Below are 16,452 nucleotides of genomic sequence, written 5' to 3' on the forward strand. Positions count from 1 at the left end.
AAATGTTAAAATTTATATCTAAAACAGACTTCTACAGGATACTGTAGAACAGGGGTAGGCAACCTTTTAGCAGCACTGTGCCGATATAGGATTGTGATGTCCCGTAGCGTGCCGGTCCTATTTTTTAAAATTTAGGTGTGTATGCTGACGTATTCTGTTTGTGTTATTTTTACTGCAGTTGCTTTGCATCATTGTATTTGTGCATATATGAGCTATTATATTGTATATGTTCATTAGTAGTTTATGGTATTGTGTATGATACATATGAATGTGGGCTGTGTATGAGGGCTGCTTGTGGAATTGTGTGAGGATGGATATGTCACATTGTGTGTTTGGTAGTGTGTGTGGGCTGTTTGGGGTATTGCATGTGAAAGGCTGCATGTGGGGTTTGTGTGCATGTATGTGGATTGTTAGCGGGTTACGTTTGTGCAGATTGTGTGTATGTTTGTGTGTGGGCTGTTCATATTATTTGTATAAGGGGAGGGTTATTCTTCATTTCTGTGTTATGAATGTAAATTAGTGATAGTAAAAATGTCTATTTACTGTGTATACCTGTATTCAATATCTACTCAAAATGGCTGCTAGAGCACCCGCTCCCACCGACTAACTACCTTGTGTAACAAGATGGCGCCTACATCCGGAGTAAAATCCCGGGATGATGGTGACATCACGCCTCGTAGAATGTGCATTAGATAAGACACGTAACCAATTAGAGATGTATTCTCTCTGTTATCTACATTTTTGCATATGATGTATTTTTTGCCTTTATAAGGGGCTTGCCACCCCCTGAGTAAACATTCCGAAGTTTTTTATTAACCTGATACCTGTGTCTCAGTGTAATTTACTTCAAAACGTGCACGCATTTATTTTAACAATTTGGAAAGGAGCAGATACTCAGATAAACACTTGGTTTGATCTACAATATCTGTGTATATCTAGCAGTATGGTTGGCTTCCCTGGGTTCCAGTGGGGACCAGGCTGGCCTGGTACAGGTCAAAGACAGGAGCTGCAACAGCAGCTGCAGGTTGCTCTACTACGTTGTGGATTCCCATTCACAAGTGCTTGGAGGAAGTGATCTGAGATCATTTCCTCTATGTGCTGCAATGCTTAAATTGAGGAGTGTCCTTCACCATCTTTTCGTATTAGCAGATATTTGGAGTTTTACTGGGACTCCTGATAGGCCAGAGCCTGTTTGGCTCTAGCAGCCTTGAGTGCCGTGCAAAGACACCTCGAGTGCCGTGCACGGCACTAGTGCCGTAGGTTGCCTACCTCTGCTGTAGAACATTGTTTACCTAAAAGTTTAATTAATAAGAGTGTAATACAAGTTTGTCAAAACTGATGACCAACTCCAGTAACTGTTCAAATGTCAAGGTGGCTGGGTAGATTATTTACAAGGTTATTTCAACCTTTGATCCTTCTGAGTTTGATAGACCGTGTAATAGTTGTATATGTAATATATATAACTCTGCTTGTAAATCATAGAATATGCATCAAATCACTCAAAGTCTCCTTAGGCAGCAATGACCTATATAAAAATGAGTTTATTATCAACATAACATTGAGAGTACATGAGGCAAAATGTGCTCCTTGATCTTGCTGAACATATGACTGAATGATTCAATTATGTATTTGATTTGCCTATTATCAATGACAATAAGGACTATACTCTAACCAAGAAATACTGGAAATTCTGGAATTCCGAGAAGTATACGTCCGTAATTTGTAACAAAAATACTTCAAAAGATAATTATGAGTTATGCATCTTTAGACAGAGATACATTCATGTGTCACAACTCTCACTACAGCAAAGGAATATCCGCACATAATGTTTGTATTGTTTTTACTGCGCTATTCATTCTTTGTTGACTGACAAAACATTTGCAGATGTTGCTTTTCGTAATCAGTAAGAAAACAAAACCTTCACTTTAAGAGCTGTTATGGATGATGTGAAATGTAGGGCTGTATTACTATATTGTACACTTCCTTTATTTAATATCATGAACTATTAAAGATGATCCATAAAAATGCCCTCTAAATCGCCATGACTGTTAAGGGAGATATTTATTATGGTGCACCCAACCAATATGCCACCTCCATGACGTGAAATGTATTTTTCTGATATCAGGGGTGAATAAGATAGGCAGTCATAGAGGGATGTTTTAGTACAAACACTAAATACAGAATTGACGTATAGGTAACAGTAAGTGGGGGAACAAGGGTTTCTATAGTAAGGTGGTGTGGTGTTGAATGATAGATGCGATAATAGCTGTCAGGATAAATGGATGGTTAGGAGCTGGGATGGTAGCACACGGAAAACTTTTACAGGTAGACAAACATACATCTTTAGTTAATTATGTGCTGTGATTGGCTACTACTCGTCCAAAATAAATGTGATATGTGTGGGTATAATGCTTTGTTTAGTATGGCAAATTGTGTGCATTGTACTGGTATCATTTTCTTTGTGAATATACTAGGTATGTTTGAAGTCCAGACCAGATTCCTTTTGAGTTGAGCAGACCACCCCACCCCCAAGCTTCAGAGGCCCCTTTAAAGGTGACCACAGAAAAGTATATATTTGAGGAGGTTTTGGATAACAATGTGACTTTAATAATGAATATTATTTGGTACAGAGCAGATATGATATGCATTGTGAGTGTATACATCAAAGCACTATCACTTTAATTGTTTAGTTTTGACACAGGATGTATTTTAATATTGTTCATCACATTAATTTAGCATTTTATATATATTCACAGTTAAATACACTTTACATTTTTTATGACTAGCACTATTTAATTTGTCTACCATGTTAAAATGAAGGCAGGACCCACCGATACTAGGGTACTGTGGAGTTATAGTGAGCATCACATGATATTGAATCCCCATATTTGTTGAGATAGGTGATTTTAAGTAGCCTTATAGAATTTAAAACTGCATTTGTGTGTGTGCACTGTTCCTTAATCTGTATTCAGGAGGGGTCAGACATATTTGGCCTTGGGGCAATTACAAAAAAACAGTATTTTTGAACATTAACGTTTATGATCATGGGATGACCATTCTGGCCCTGCACAATTCTTGTCTGTCATCTTTCTCCTCTAGAGAAACATCCCCGTTCACCTCCCACCGCATTCACGCAGCAGAAGAATTATGCTATGAGGCTGCAGCTCATTTTTCACGTATGCTTCTGTATGCTAAGCCTCCCTGCCTCCATTGCCAGCCTTCCCCTGGTGTCATTGAATAGGGAGTGTGCTGTTATTTCCAGTGTCAACTAAGGTTTCTCTGCCAGAATAAAAAATAAAACTCCTCTGCCCAACTCTTATTACTGCTTGCAAAATGCTGAATCCTGTGGAACTCCAGATGTTTATTCAAAACTTTTGGAATTAAAACAGCTAATTAGTAATAAACAATCTATATCCGGCTGAAGTGTGCTAGAATACGTAGCAGACCCTCTTGGGCATTATTAGTTGATTGTCAGCTCCATGGGGAACATACATCTTGACCTTGTATGTACTTGTCTTTGCCCTTTTATAGTCTTTATGACTACTGCACTGAGCATACCAAAATCACTGCATTATGTATACCTAACTAATGCAATGCATGCATATACAGGACAGTGAATGTGTAATCCATCCAGCTGGATTAGACAATTAACCTACCCCCCTCAGTGAGCTGACTAAGCTTCATGAGAGGTTTAATCCATCGTAGCTGTAATAACAGTGTTTGACTATATTTGCGACAAGTATGACTTCACGGTGTATGACCATATTTAATGTATGGAATTGTGAAAGATGCAATTAAACATGAAAACAAAGGCGCCAGTGTTATATTTATAATCACACTAGGAACTAAATAATACAGAGACTAGCTGTTCTAGCTTTGTGTAACGTTCCCAAAAAATTACAGGTTTTATTTGGACCCGAGGATCTTAACATCACCATTTTGTGTCTAAAGTGTATTTAAAATAAGAACCTGGTTGTTAAGATTTCGGAGAAATTGCCTTATACTTTATTCTTTTCCCTCTTTGTTATAGCCACCTAATTGTTCTCATACTGTAATTTTGTGGCAAAAATGCATTCCTTTTAAAGCACTGTTTATGTTTCCTTATTTACACAAGACAGAATATGCTCTGATATATACAGTATATCTATTATGCAGCACTACATTCCTTTTAATGAAATATGTAAGCATATATGTATATATGACATAAATAAGTATCATGCATAGATTGTTTAAGATGTTATTGCATTCTGTGACATTCTATAATAGCATCATTCTATCACACAACATATATAAAACAATATAATATCAAATAGACTTGGCATGGTGAAAAAGATTGGTTCATCTGAATCAATTAGTCTGAAAAAACAAAAGTTGTTGCAGGAATTTTGAGATTCATTCATGTGGCGTTTGGTTCGAATGAATTTTATCCATGCAATAGTTTCATGAAAAATGATTCAGATAAACCAAAATGGCCTGAAAATTGGCAAATAGTAACTATAAATATTGATTTCAATCAATTATCTTTTTTTGTGCTGCAGAAGATACTCCGTACTAATGGAGCAAAGTAAGACGTTTCTAATAAGGAACTTCTGTTAGCTCTCCTTAGCTCTGACAGCATCCGCTGATCTTGGAGTTTTCCTTCAAGGCCTGTTATGAGAACAATAGGATCTCCAGAAGACTCAAGGCTCTACAAACTTTATATTTCCCTACACAAGAGAGTCTATTAAGGACATGTTTCCTTGTGTTGGACATTTGGCTGGTCAATTGGTCTATTTATCTTATGGGTTAGGTAACCTTTGGAACTCCAGATGTTGTTGACTATATCTCCCTTGATGCTTTGCCAGCATTATGGCTGTACTGGCATTATGGGAGATGTAGTCCACAACATCTGGAGTGCAAATGTTCCAATTACCTATAATTTATCTAGTAATTGTTATTTTATCTAGCCTATTTTGTATTCTACATTATCTGCTTAAATGTAGCTCCTGTGGTTAATGCATCAACTGTAATTACAGTCAGAGTCAGCAAAAGCATTTAATTTGTTGATAAAATAAATATAGTTTAGTCAGTGAATACTACTACTACTACTACTAATAATAATAATAATACTAACTTTTACTACTAATAATAATATCAGTTAGCTCATAATTTAGGTGTATCCAAGAGCTAAATCTCTCCGTGTCACCTTGAGAAGAACAGTGTTGTTTAATAACTTTTGTAAATTGACTACGTGTTGACATTCTTGTAGTCTGTTTATATTCAGGATCAGTACATTCAGATTGTAAAATGGGGTAAAAACCCTAATTTTGTAAATCTATAATGCCACTACATGCTAGTTCACAATCCTGGCAAGTAGTATGTACTACCCAGTTAGTCTGCCGCAGTAACATAGTAGAATAATCTTTGGTTTGATTTGCTAATCAATATATACTTATATTTCATTACCATTTAATCAATAGATCAAGCAAATAGCAACAATGTAAAAATATAAATGATTACCTGTCTAGAAAAAGATCCCGCAGAAATTCTTGTTGCAGATTAAACACGTTTTTTTGATAGTGCGACAATTTTGAGTTTATCAAATAATCCGTGAATTTAAACAGTATGTAAGATTTTTTTCATCCAATCAAGACATAGGAACAGCCTGTGATGTCACAGTTCACCTCCAATATTAGATTACACCCACACTTCCACAACTGAGAGGTGAATTTCCGTTGTGAATCCTTTGTGGTTAGAAAATAACAGCACTAACTTCCATTTAATTAGCTGGCCAGTCTGAGCTCTATTTGGAGTACTTGTAACTTGCTGTCTATATTCTGTATTCTAGACTTAAGTAAACAATTGCCTCGAGACTGGGAAATACACTGACCTGAGCTGTATACTATGTGTATAACAATTAGGGATGAGTTTGCATTTTCATTGAAAAATAAATGCATAATTGTATGTGGAAAGCTATATTTGATGTAATGAGCTTCCGTTATAATTTTATATAAATAATTTTATATAAATAATTTTATATAAAATATTCAACAACAAAAGCATTAACTTTTGTAGTAAAATTTAAAGTGTTTATACGTGATCTCTGTAATAACAAAAAGAGTAAAAAATATATTGTGAGGTTCAACAACATCCCGTGCAACATAGGCAAGTTACAAAATCTTTGGAAAAAATTATTGAAAAGTTTAAATCAAATATGCTTTTCTTTTCTTGTTAGTTAGAGGTATGTAGATTACTTGAATTAGTTTACGCATTATGTTTACAGAACTATTAATTAAACACAGAATTGTAACAAAAAGTTAGGTTCAGCCAATCTGTGCAGTTCTGCAGTTCTTCTTTTTTTTAAGTGTAATCTATACTAAAGAAACATTCACCATTGTATATACTACCTGCACTTCTCCCAATTCTTGAGGGTATTGTCTGGCAGGTTAATGGAATTTTGTCAACAGGTGATATACATGAAAAATGTAGTTTACTTTATTATTTTCAAATACTACCTCATAAGAGAAAGTAACTACTAGAGATGTATTGAAATACATTCAAACTATTAATTTTCTTGTCCCAATAAAAGGCTGGAACACCTGGAACAATACACACTTACATCACATAAAAAGTGTGAAATGATAATGAAAGCTAACGTTTCGATACCCTGTCTGTTATAATGCCATTTGTGCTATTCCAGAACCACCTTCCTTCAAAAAAAAAAAAAAAAAATGGGATTCAGAAATAGTCAGAATCATCCTGTGGGACTACTCTTTCACATTGATACATACAATGGACCGGCACTCCCACCATCATTAGAAATCGCTATACTTAGAATATTTTATTCTGTATTGACATGCTCAGAAGGGATGATTGTAAAACATCTTCATTACCGTCAGAACCCTCCTAGCACATCAATGGTAAAGTACCAGCAGGCAACCCCGAGCTGTCAATGTACTTTTAACAAATAAACATTTGGATTGAGCATTATACTCAGCGAGTGGCATTTTGAACATGTAAGACAAAAATCTGAAATCAGATGGCGGACAACGAAAAATAACCTAATGTGACATACCAATTTTGTGGTCTCCACATGGGCCATAGGCATATCTTAAGACATTTGTACATTTTGGACTATGCACAAATGCTTTTCTTAATGGTAATGTTATGATTTGGGAGAGAGAGAACGTTTTGCTTTTCTCTGCAGGAGATATTTAGTTAGATCTAAACCTGATGCCATGGACCTAGCTAGCCTTTAACATTGTTAACCAGGTTTTTAGTTTTGTGTTTTCAGGTTGATGGGACTACTTTGATGATGTGACTACTTTTCTAACAAGTTTGTGTACTCATTAAAGGTGCACTCTAGCATTAGAAATATAAACATATTTTAGGCAACCTTTTTTTTTTCTTCTTTTGCACATTAATAACCAAGGGTTACCCCCTTTACTGCTCACCTTATGCTTCCCTAGCCTTTTTGTCTTGAAACACAAACATATATCTATCTCCTGCCTATTTAAATTCAAGCCCTTCAATAGTAAAATAAATACTAGAATAAATACCGTAGTTTAAAAACGTACTTTTCATCACTTGCTGTACCTGTCTTGCTGTGGCTGTGATGATTGCCTCAGCCAATCCAAAGCTTCCCCATAAGGAAGCATTTAGTTGTTACTGAGCATGTGCAGAGATCGGCATCACCTCACAGAGATGCATTAGCTCAAGTGTTTGGTGTCTTCATGCAAAGCGTGAAGATGCCTAATGTCAGTCCTGCAATCATTGCAGAGCCACAACAGGAAGTACCTCTAGTAGTTGTCTGAGTGACAGGGACAAATGTAAAAGGCTTTGTTTACAATTGTCAGGGTGCTGGGACACACTTATTGAACCAGAACCAATAAATTAAACTGTAGTGGTTCTGCTGCTTAAAGTGTACCTTTGATATGTTTCTTAGTATTAAAGCTACATACAAAAGCCGTGTACATTGAATTGGAGGGTTGTGACTCTTTTAATGTCTTTTTTTTTCGGTTTGATACACCCTACATGAATAAGCTTTGTCAGGGCTGCCATCAGAAATTGTGGGGCCCCTAACACAGCTCAAGGTCTGGGCCCCTGTGTGCCTGCCTCCAAGCCCCGCCTCAAAATCCCACCCACAGGAACACACACACACACACACACGGACACAGACACAGAAAGATACACACATACTAACAGACACACACACACATATTGACACATACACAGATACAGATACACACACACTGATATACAGACACACACTGACGTACATACATACTCACATACTGACAGACACACATACATACATACTGACAAACAGACATACATACAAACTGACATACAGATATACAAACAGACATACATACATACATACACATACATACTGATATACATACATACATACAGACATACACACACACACACAGATAGATATATACATACACACAGACATACTGACATACACACTCACAGACATACATGCATACTGACAGATATATACATACATACACACAGACATACATACTGACATACACAGACATACATACTGACATACACACAGACATACATACACATACAGACATACACACAGACATACATACACATACATACATACAGACACATACAGACATACACATACAGACATACACACAGACATACATACACACAGACATACATACATACAGACATACACACAGACATAAACACAGACATACATACAGACATACATACAGACATACACACAGAGATACACACAGAGATACATATAGACATACACACAGAGATACACACAGACATACATACAGACATATAGGGCCACCTGATGGGCCCTGGTGCAGATGCCCCTGCGGCAGTTTTGCCGCTCCACGTGGGGCCCGGGTGGCCGCCGGGCCCGTGACAACCGTTATGGTTGTCACCCCCTGATGGCTGCCCTGAGCTTTGTATCCAACCTAAAAACATTGTTCACCATTTTGTCAAGTTATATTGTTACATACAGAATACAGAAAAATAAACTGTATTACTGATTTAACAATATATATCAAATGGATTTTTTTTTTCTCAATGTTTGTTCGTTTGCCTGAACTTTAAACATAAATGTCTTTATTCGGACATGATCTAAAGACAGAAACCACAGAGTGTAACTACTAATTATATCTGGCTTCAATACAGACAGAAACATTTGTATTCATGTTATATATGATATTTTGGAGAAAAATCATCACGACACAGCCATATAGAAAGTTTAGATTGATGTTTTGGTATCTTGGTGATGTAGCGGGTGTGTTTATTTGAGGCTATGGATGTAGACATTACTTGAATGCGTAGGATTATAATTATAGTTTGGCAAATGGAATATGCTTAAACAATAATAAATGTTTACTTGTGGTGGATGCATTGTAATGGAACGTTTGTGTAACAAAGGGACGTTACAAAAAATATATTATTCTACATATGTGGTATGTATTTAATGTAACAGTCAACTACAAACACTGGGTCTATAGTGTATCCTCTTTGGAGATTTTATTAGATCCAACATTACTCACTTCTGATTCAAGTAATACGTTAAAAGAACACTCTAAGCACCATAACCACTGTGGCACACTGGAGTGTTCCTTTAATATGTACACTTTAAAACCAGTGACAGGTGAAGTGAATAACATTGATTATATTGGTACAATAGCACATGTCAAGGGTTGGGATATATTAGGTAGCAAGTGAACGGTCGATTTTTGAACTTCATCTGTGGGAAACGTATGGCAAGGAAGGACAACTGGTGATAGGCTCATATATGTCAAAGGTTCATTGATGTTTGTGGGGAGCAAAGGCTAGCCTATTTGATCCGATCACACAGAAGAGCTACTGTAGCTCATATTGCTGAAAAACAATGCTGGCCATGATAGCAAGATGTCAGGACACACAATGCACTGCAGTTTGCTGCATATAGGGCTGTGTAGCCACAGACTGGTCAGAGTGTCCATGATGACACCTGTCCACTGCTGAATGCACATTCAGTGGTAATATGAGCATCAGTACTGTATCGTGGAGCAATGGAAGAAGGTTGCCTGGTCTGATGAATCACGTTTTCTTTTAGATGAGATGGATGTCTGGGTGCATATGCTATGTTTATCTGAGATACAGAATGCAATATGGGAAGAAGGCAAGCCAGCGGAGGCAGTGTTTTGCTCTGGGAAATATACTGCTGGGACCTTGGTTGCTGGCATTTTTGTGAGTATTACTTTGACATGTACGACTTATCTAGAGATTGGTACAGAACATGGCAATGGAGTTCCATGAGGTCAAATGCTTCTTTCAGCAATATTATGCACCCTGCCACACTGCAAAAATTGTTCAGGAATAGTTTGTGGAACATGGCATGACATGACAACATGACATGAGTTCAGGGTGTTGGTATGTAGTGTTGACGTTTCAATGCAGGAGTGTGTTTGTATGTATTGTTGAAGTTTGAATAGAGGGGTTTATTTGTATTTAATGTTGGTGCTCACTATATATATACACTATATATATTTTCCACAGTGCATTCTAAAATTATTCAGACACCTTTTTTGTTTGTTTGTTTATGTTGCACCCTTTGCTAGTGATTGTTTAAATTCTTTTTTTCAATACTTCATAATGAAAAAGTAAAAACATAATTTTTGTTACACTATTGCAAATGTGTTAAACCAAAAAAGCTAAAATATCACATTGATATAAGTAGTCAGACCCTTAACTCATAACTTAGTTAAGGCACCTTTGGAAGTGAATACAAGTCTTTTTGGGTATAATATGGCAAGTTTTGCACATCTTAATTCGGGTAGTTTCTGCCATTCATCTTTGTAGATCCTATCAAGCTCTGTCAGGCTTGATGAGGACCACTGGTGGACATCCATTTTCAGGCCTCTCCAGAGATGTTCAATTGGGTTCAAGTCTAGGCTTTGTGCCTCTCAAGGGCATTCACAAAACTATCCCTAAGGCACTCTTGTGTTGACTGTGTGCTTAAGGTCCTGTTGGGAGGTGAACCTTAGGTTCAGTTTAAGTTCCTGAGTGCTCTGGAACAGATTTTCACTAATTATATTGCTGCATTCAGTTTTCCTCAACCCTGACAAGTTTTTTCAGTTCCTGCATCTGAAATACACCCCCAGAGCATGATGCTATCACTACCATTTCATACATGATGAGCGATGCCTGGTTTCCTCCAAACATGATGGCTTGAAATGAGACAAACAGTTCAATATTAATTTCATCAGACCAGAGAATCTTGTTTCTCATGTGCTGTTTAATGAACAAATGCATAAACTCCCTTAAATACAATTTCTATTAGCAACACACATATTAAATTATAATGATGCCATACAGTTACTTTTGTAATAGATTCAAGCAAATAGTTCGAAGAAGGAATTGGCAGGTATTGAAATAGCACAAAAGACAAAGATGACTCCACAGCAAGCATTTCAAACTCGCGGCCCATAGGCCGCATGCGGTCTACAATGGACATCTTTGCGGCCCGGCGAGCCGCAAATAAATGCTTAGTGTTATAGCAGAGTAAGCACCTGCTTTCCCCACATTGCAGGTGCCTACTCTGCTAAAACTTCCCGACCGGGGAGGACGGCTAGCGAGGGAGCTCAGCGTTCCTGCTCCTCATTGCTCCCACGCGCGCGCCGTCTATAGTGAAGCCGGGCGCCAGAATATGACGTCATATTCCCACACGTTTCGTCCATTTGCCTTGGACTTTTTCAGGGACTACTTGCATTTAAAACACACAAAAAATATATAATAAATGTCACAAACAAATGTGCCTACCAACATTCTTCCCCCCAGTGTCCATATAAATAGTCCTGGATCTTCATTGGTCTGTGTCTCTCTCTCTCTTTTTTTTTTTTTAAATAGAAAAGAATTTACTAGGCATAACACTGCTGTCAAATATTAAGAGCATGCTAGGTCTACTATGCTTATTAGCTAATAAAAGATACATATATCATGTCAGTAAGATAGAACTGGCTATTACGGCACAGGCAATGGATTTGAAACAGAAAAATAGAATATAATACAGGAGTCCACCATTTGTAGAGTAAGCCAGGAGGAGCAGGTGTCTTCAGGGTAGCCCCTGACCTTCTCACCCGATCCCCAGTTTGATTGGAGACTGCTGGGAACTCAGCCAACTCGAGGGTAGGCTGCTATCACTTGGGAGCATGTACAGTGAGCCGTCATGTTGAGGGGTTAGGAGACTAAGTGTCCCTGGTCTTTGGGCTTTTAGTATGTCTCGCTATGTGGTTGGTTCTGCATCCGGGCTTGAGAACTGATCAGTGCCGTGTTCTCTGCTGTGGAGATAAAGGTGCATGGCGGCTAGTCGTGCTACCAGGAGGCATCAAGGGAGTCTGCAGGTCGGTGTCCGAGAGATGGCGCCTGATGCCCTGTAGCGCTGATGAGCAGGGGTGTTTGCGGAGTCGGTGCCTGCGGCGCTTGTTCGCCTTTGTGCCAGTCTCCTGGGTCTGCGCGATGCCAAGCGGGAGCTGCGTGGTAGAAACTGTGTCTTGTGATGGTGGCTCACTGTCCGGCTCCGGGAGGCCTCGGCCCGATATACAGGAGCAGTGGTACGTGTACGAGCCCTCAGCTTGGCCCAAAATTGCGCACACAGACTGTCAAAAGCCTGCAGGAACGGGGTCACGTCGCTGGCTGGCCTTTGGGAGGCCTGCGATGCGTCAGGCTCCGGCATGGCGGCCATATTGGGCTGTGGGCCCCGATCTGACAGGTCACCTTGGGGTGTGCTGTCGTGTGATTCAGGCCACGAGAATGTCCCAGTGGGTACCGGGATAACCCGTACTGGTCCGGGGGAGGGGGGGGGACAGGGCTCAGAAACAAGCTGTCTCCAGGCCAGGGCAGAGTAGCGGCCGCCTCCTCTGCCACAAGCATGGCTGCAGGCCGCAGAGAGGCCTTTCATGAGTTATGTCCACCATTGTCAAACAGAAGCAGGTCAGACACCCGGCAGAGTGTCCCTCAGGTAAGTAATCCGTTTGTGGTCTAGAATGGGTTAATATTGTCCAGTATCAGGCTTATTTTTAGGTTTTCTCCAGGGAGCTCCTGCCACACGCGACTTTCGCGGTCAGCGATCAGGCCCGTCCCCTGGTCTGTGTCTCTTGATCCTCCTTCTTGGGTTAATCATGGAGCTCATTTTCACCTGAGTGCTTTGACACTTCATTCCCATCTGGCAGATTGGAACAGCTGTGCTGTTTTACTTGTTGGTTTGATTCACTTCCTGATGTTGTATGTGTTCCACAGTGTGTTTCAAGCGTATACACTTTTCATATATTCAGTATCTACAAGTATCTCAGAAGAAATAAATTATGTAGCTGTATACCATGATACGAAACATTATATTAATCTCAATCTTAACATTCTAATGTATTAGCGCACATAATAGCAATAGCCAGGGCCGCCATCAGAAATTTTGGGGCCCCTGACAAAGCACAAGGTCTGGCCCCTCCTTTACCCTCCCTCCCGGGCCCTCCCACGCCCTACCTAGTCCGCTGACAATGATGCAGGACTGAATGTGGTGTGTATAGTGGAAGTGAATTAGAATGTGTGTAAATGATGTAGTGTTTCTGTGTATTAGATACTGTTTGTGCAGTGAATACAGAGTGTGTGTTTGTGTAGCGGATGCAGTGTGTATAGTGAACGCAGAGTGTGTTTGAGTAGTGGATGTAGTGTGTGCACAGTGATGTGCATAGTTTATTGAATGCAGAGTGTGTGCTAGTGTGTAATGAATGCAGAGTGTGTCAGTGTAATGAATGTAGTGTGTGTTAGTGCAGTGAATGCAGAGTGTGTGTTGTATTAGTGTATGCAGAGTTTGTGTTGTGTTAGTGTATGTAGAGTGTGTTGTGTTAGTGTATGCAGTGTGTGTTGTGTTGGTGTATGCAGAGTGTGTGTTGTGTTAGTGTATGCAGTGTGTGTTGTGTTAGTGTTTGCAGAGTGTGTGTTGTGTTAGTGTACACAGTGTGTGTGTTGTATTAGTGAATGCAGAGTGTGTGTTAGTGTGTAGCGAATGCAGAGTGTGTCAGTGTAATGAATGTAGTGTGTGTGTTAGTGCAGTGTATGCAGAGTGTGTGTTGTGTTAGTGTATGCAGAGTGTGTGTTGTGTTAGTGTTTGTAGAGTGTGTGTTGTGTTAGTGTATGCAGTGTGTGTTGTGTTGGTGTATGCAGAGTGTGTGTTGTGTTAGTGTATGCATAGTGTGTGTTGTGTTAGTGTTTGCAGTGTGTGTGGTGTTAGTGTATGCAGAGTGTGTGTTGAGTTAGTGTATGCTGTGTGTGTGTTGTATTAGTGAATGCAGAGTGTGTGTTGTGTTAGTGTATGCAGTGTGTGCTGTATTAGTGTATGCAGTGTGTGTGTGGTGTTAGTGTATGTAGAGTGTGTGTGGTGTTAGTGTATGCACAGTGTGTGTGGTGTTAGTGTATGCAGTGTGTGTGTGGTGTTAGTGTATGTAGATTGTGTGTTGTGTTAGTGTATGCAGAGTGTGTGTTGTGTTAGTGTATGCAGTGTGTGTGTAAATGTGCAATCTGGGGGGGGGGGGAAGGGGCATTTTCACATTATTTTTTAAATTAAATTAAATGTAAATGTTTCTCCCCCCTCCCTGCTTACCTGTGTTTAGGGAGGGTGGAGATTCCATGATCCCTGGTGGTCCGGTGGCATGGTGGGGCCCTCCGGCTCCCTGTTACCGCAGAGGGGCCTAGCCAGCACACAGCTTCTCCTCTCTTCTCTCTTCTAATAACTCTCGCGAGACCCACGGAGTGTTGCCATGGTAACCGGGTCTCGCAAGAGTTATGCTGACCAATACTCAGTTAGCACCCTGTGTTTTTTATGATGGAGTGCAACCCGTTTTTCTTTTTTGGTACCAGTGATGTAATCAGTATATTCTGGTTTGGTTTGTAATTGTGCACCTAGTAGAGGCTGTGGCATCATGAGTGATGTAATCAGCCTATGCTGGTTTTGATTGGTTACTGTACAAATAGTGGAGATTCTGGTGTCATCAGTGATACAATCTGTCTATGTAGGTTTTGATAGCCCACTGTACACACAGCATCTCCAGTGATGTATATTGATTAATTGTTTCCAGGCACATATAGATGTGATAATTAACACTGATCAGCAACAACATTAAAACCACCTTCCATATTACTGTTTAGTTAATAAGCGAGTGCGCTGGATTCTGCATTTTGTATATTTTGGCCCCAGCAGCACCCTATAATGTATGCATGTTCAGGTGAGTGCAGCCCTCTTGGTTTCTTTTATATGTATATATGTATACATATAAAAGTATATATATATATATATATATATTTTTTTTTTTTTTTTAATTGGGGTAGCCCCCAAAATATTGGGACATATAAAAAAAGACAACTCTGTTCCGCAAAGCGACTGACCCGAGCGTGCTGCAGCTGAAACTCCACTATCGCCTGCTGCTGCTCGCACAGTCTCATGAGGCGGTGAGCGCAAAGGCCAAAGTTACGCTGCAGCGCAGAGGGGTGAGCAGCAGCAGGAGATGAGGAGGAAGTGCACAAGGAGGTGTAATGGCGCCTGGCATATTACAGAGAGCCACCCTCAGAGGAGATTGTCAGCAGGACCTTGTTGGAGGTGCAAGCCTATGTTCTTGCCAATATAAACCCAGATGAAGGAAGAAGGGAGAAGGGAGCAGAGGGCGCCGGGAAGCACAACCACCCTGGCCCTCAAGCTACCATACAATGCGACTGGGTCACCATCCTGGCCAGCAAACTAGTGGGGAAGGCAGCGGATATTTACCGGGCTGTACCAGAAGAGCAGATCAGAGACTATCCCTTTATTACCCAAATCCTCCTGGCCCGGTATGCAGTCACCCCTGAGCAATACTGCCGAAAGTTTAGGGAGACCCGGAAAGGGGAGAAGGACTCCCATGCGGAGTGGGCATGCCGCATCACAAGGGCCACCCAGAACTCCCATCAAGCCAAGTTCCCGGAGATCACCCAGCTCGTCATGCTAGAGCACTTTTTCAATGGGCTCCCCAACGACAAGGCGACGATGCATTCATATGTCATCCATATCAACTTTCGATGCCATTTACTGCGCCTACCATGGTGACCACGGGTAACGGGGAACCGGGGTTCGATTCCTGAAAGGGAGCCTGAGAAACGGCTACCACATGCAAGGAAGGCAGCAGGCACGCAAATGACCCACTCCCGACGTGGGAAGGTAGTGACGACAAATAACAATACAGGACTCTTTAGAATCCACTTGAAATCCTTTAACTCAATCAATTGGAGGGCAAGTCTGGTGTAGAGCGACTGATCCGTGCGTGCTGCAGCTGAAACTCCACTATCGCCTGCTGCTGCTCGCACAGTCTCTCCTGCATGTGCAAGGTGCAGTTCCACATATAAGGCGGTGAGCGGGAAGGCCAAAGTTACGCTGCAGCGCAGACAGGTGAGCAGCAGCAGGGTGAGAAC

Source organism: Pelobates fuscus, chromosome 6 (genome assembly GCF_036172605.1).
Source record: "Pelobates fuscus isolate aPelFus1 chromosome 6, aPelFus1.pri, whole genome shotgun sequence".
In the NCBI taxonomy this organism is placed as follows: domain Eukaryota; kingdom Metazoa; phylum Chordata; class Amphibia; order Anura; family Pelobatidae; genus Pelobates; species Pelobates fuscus.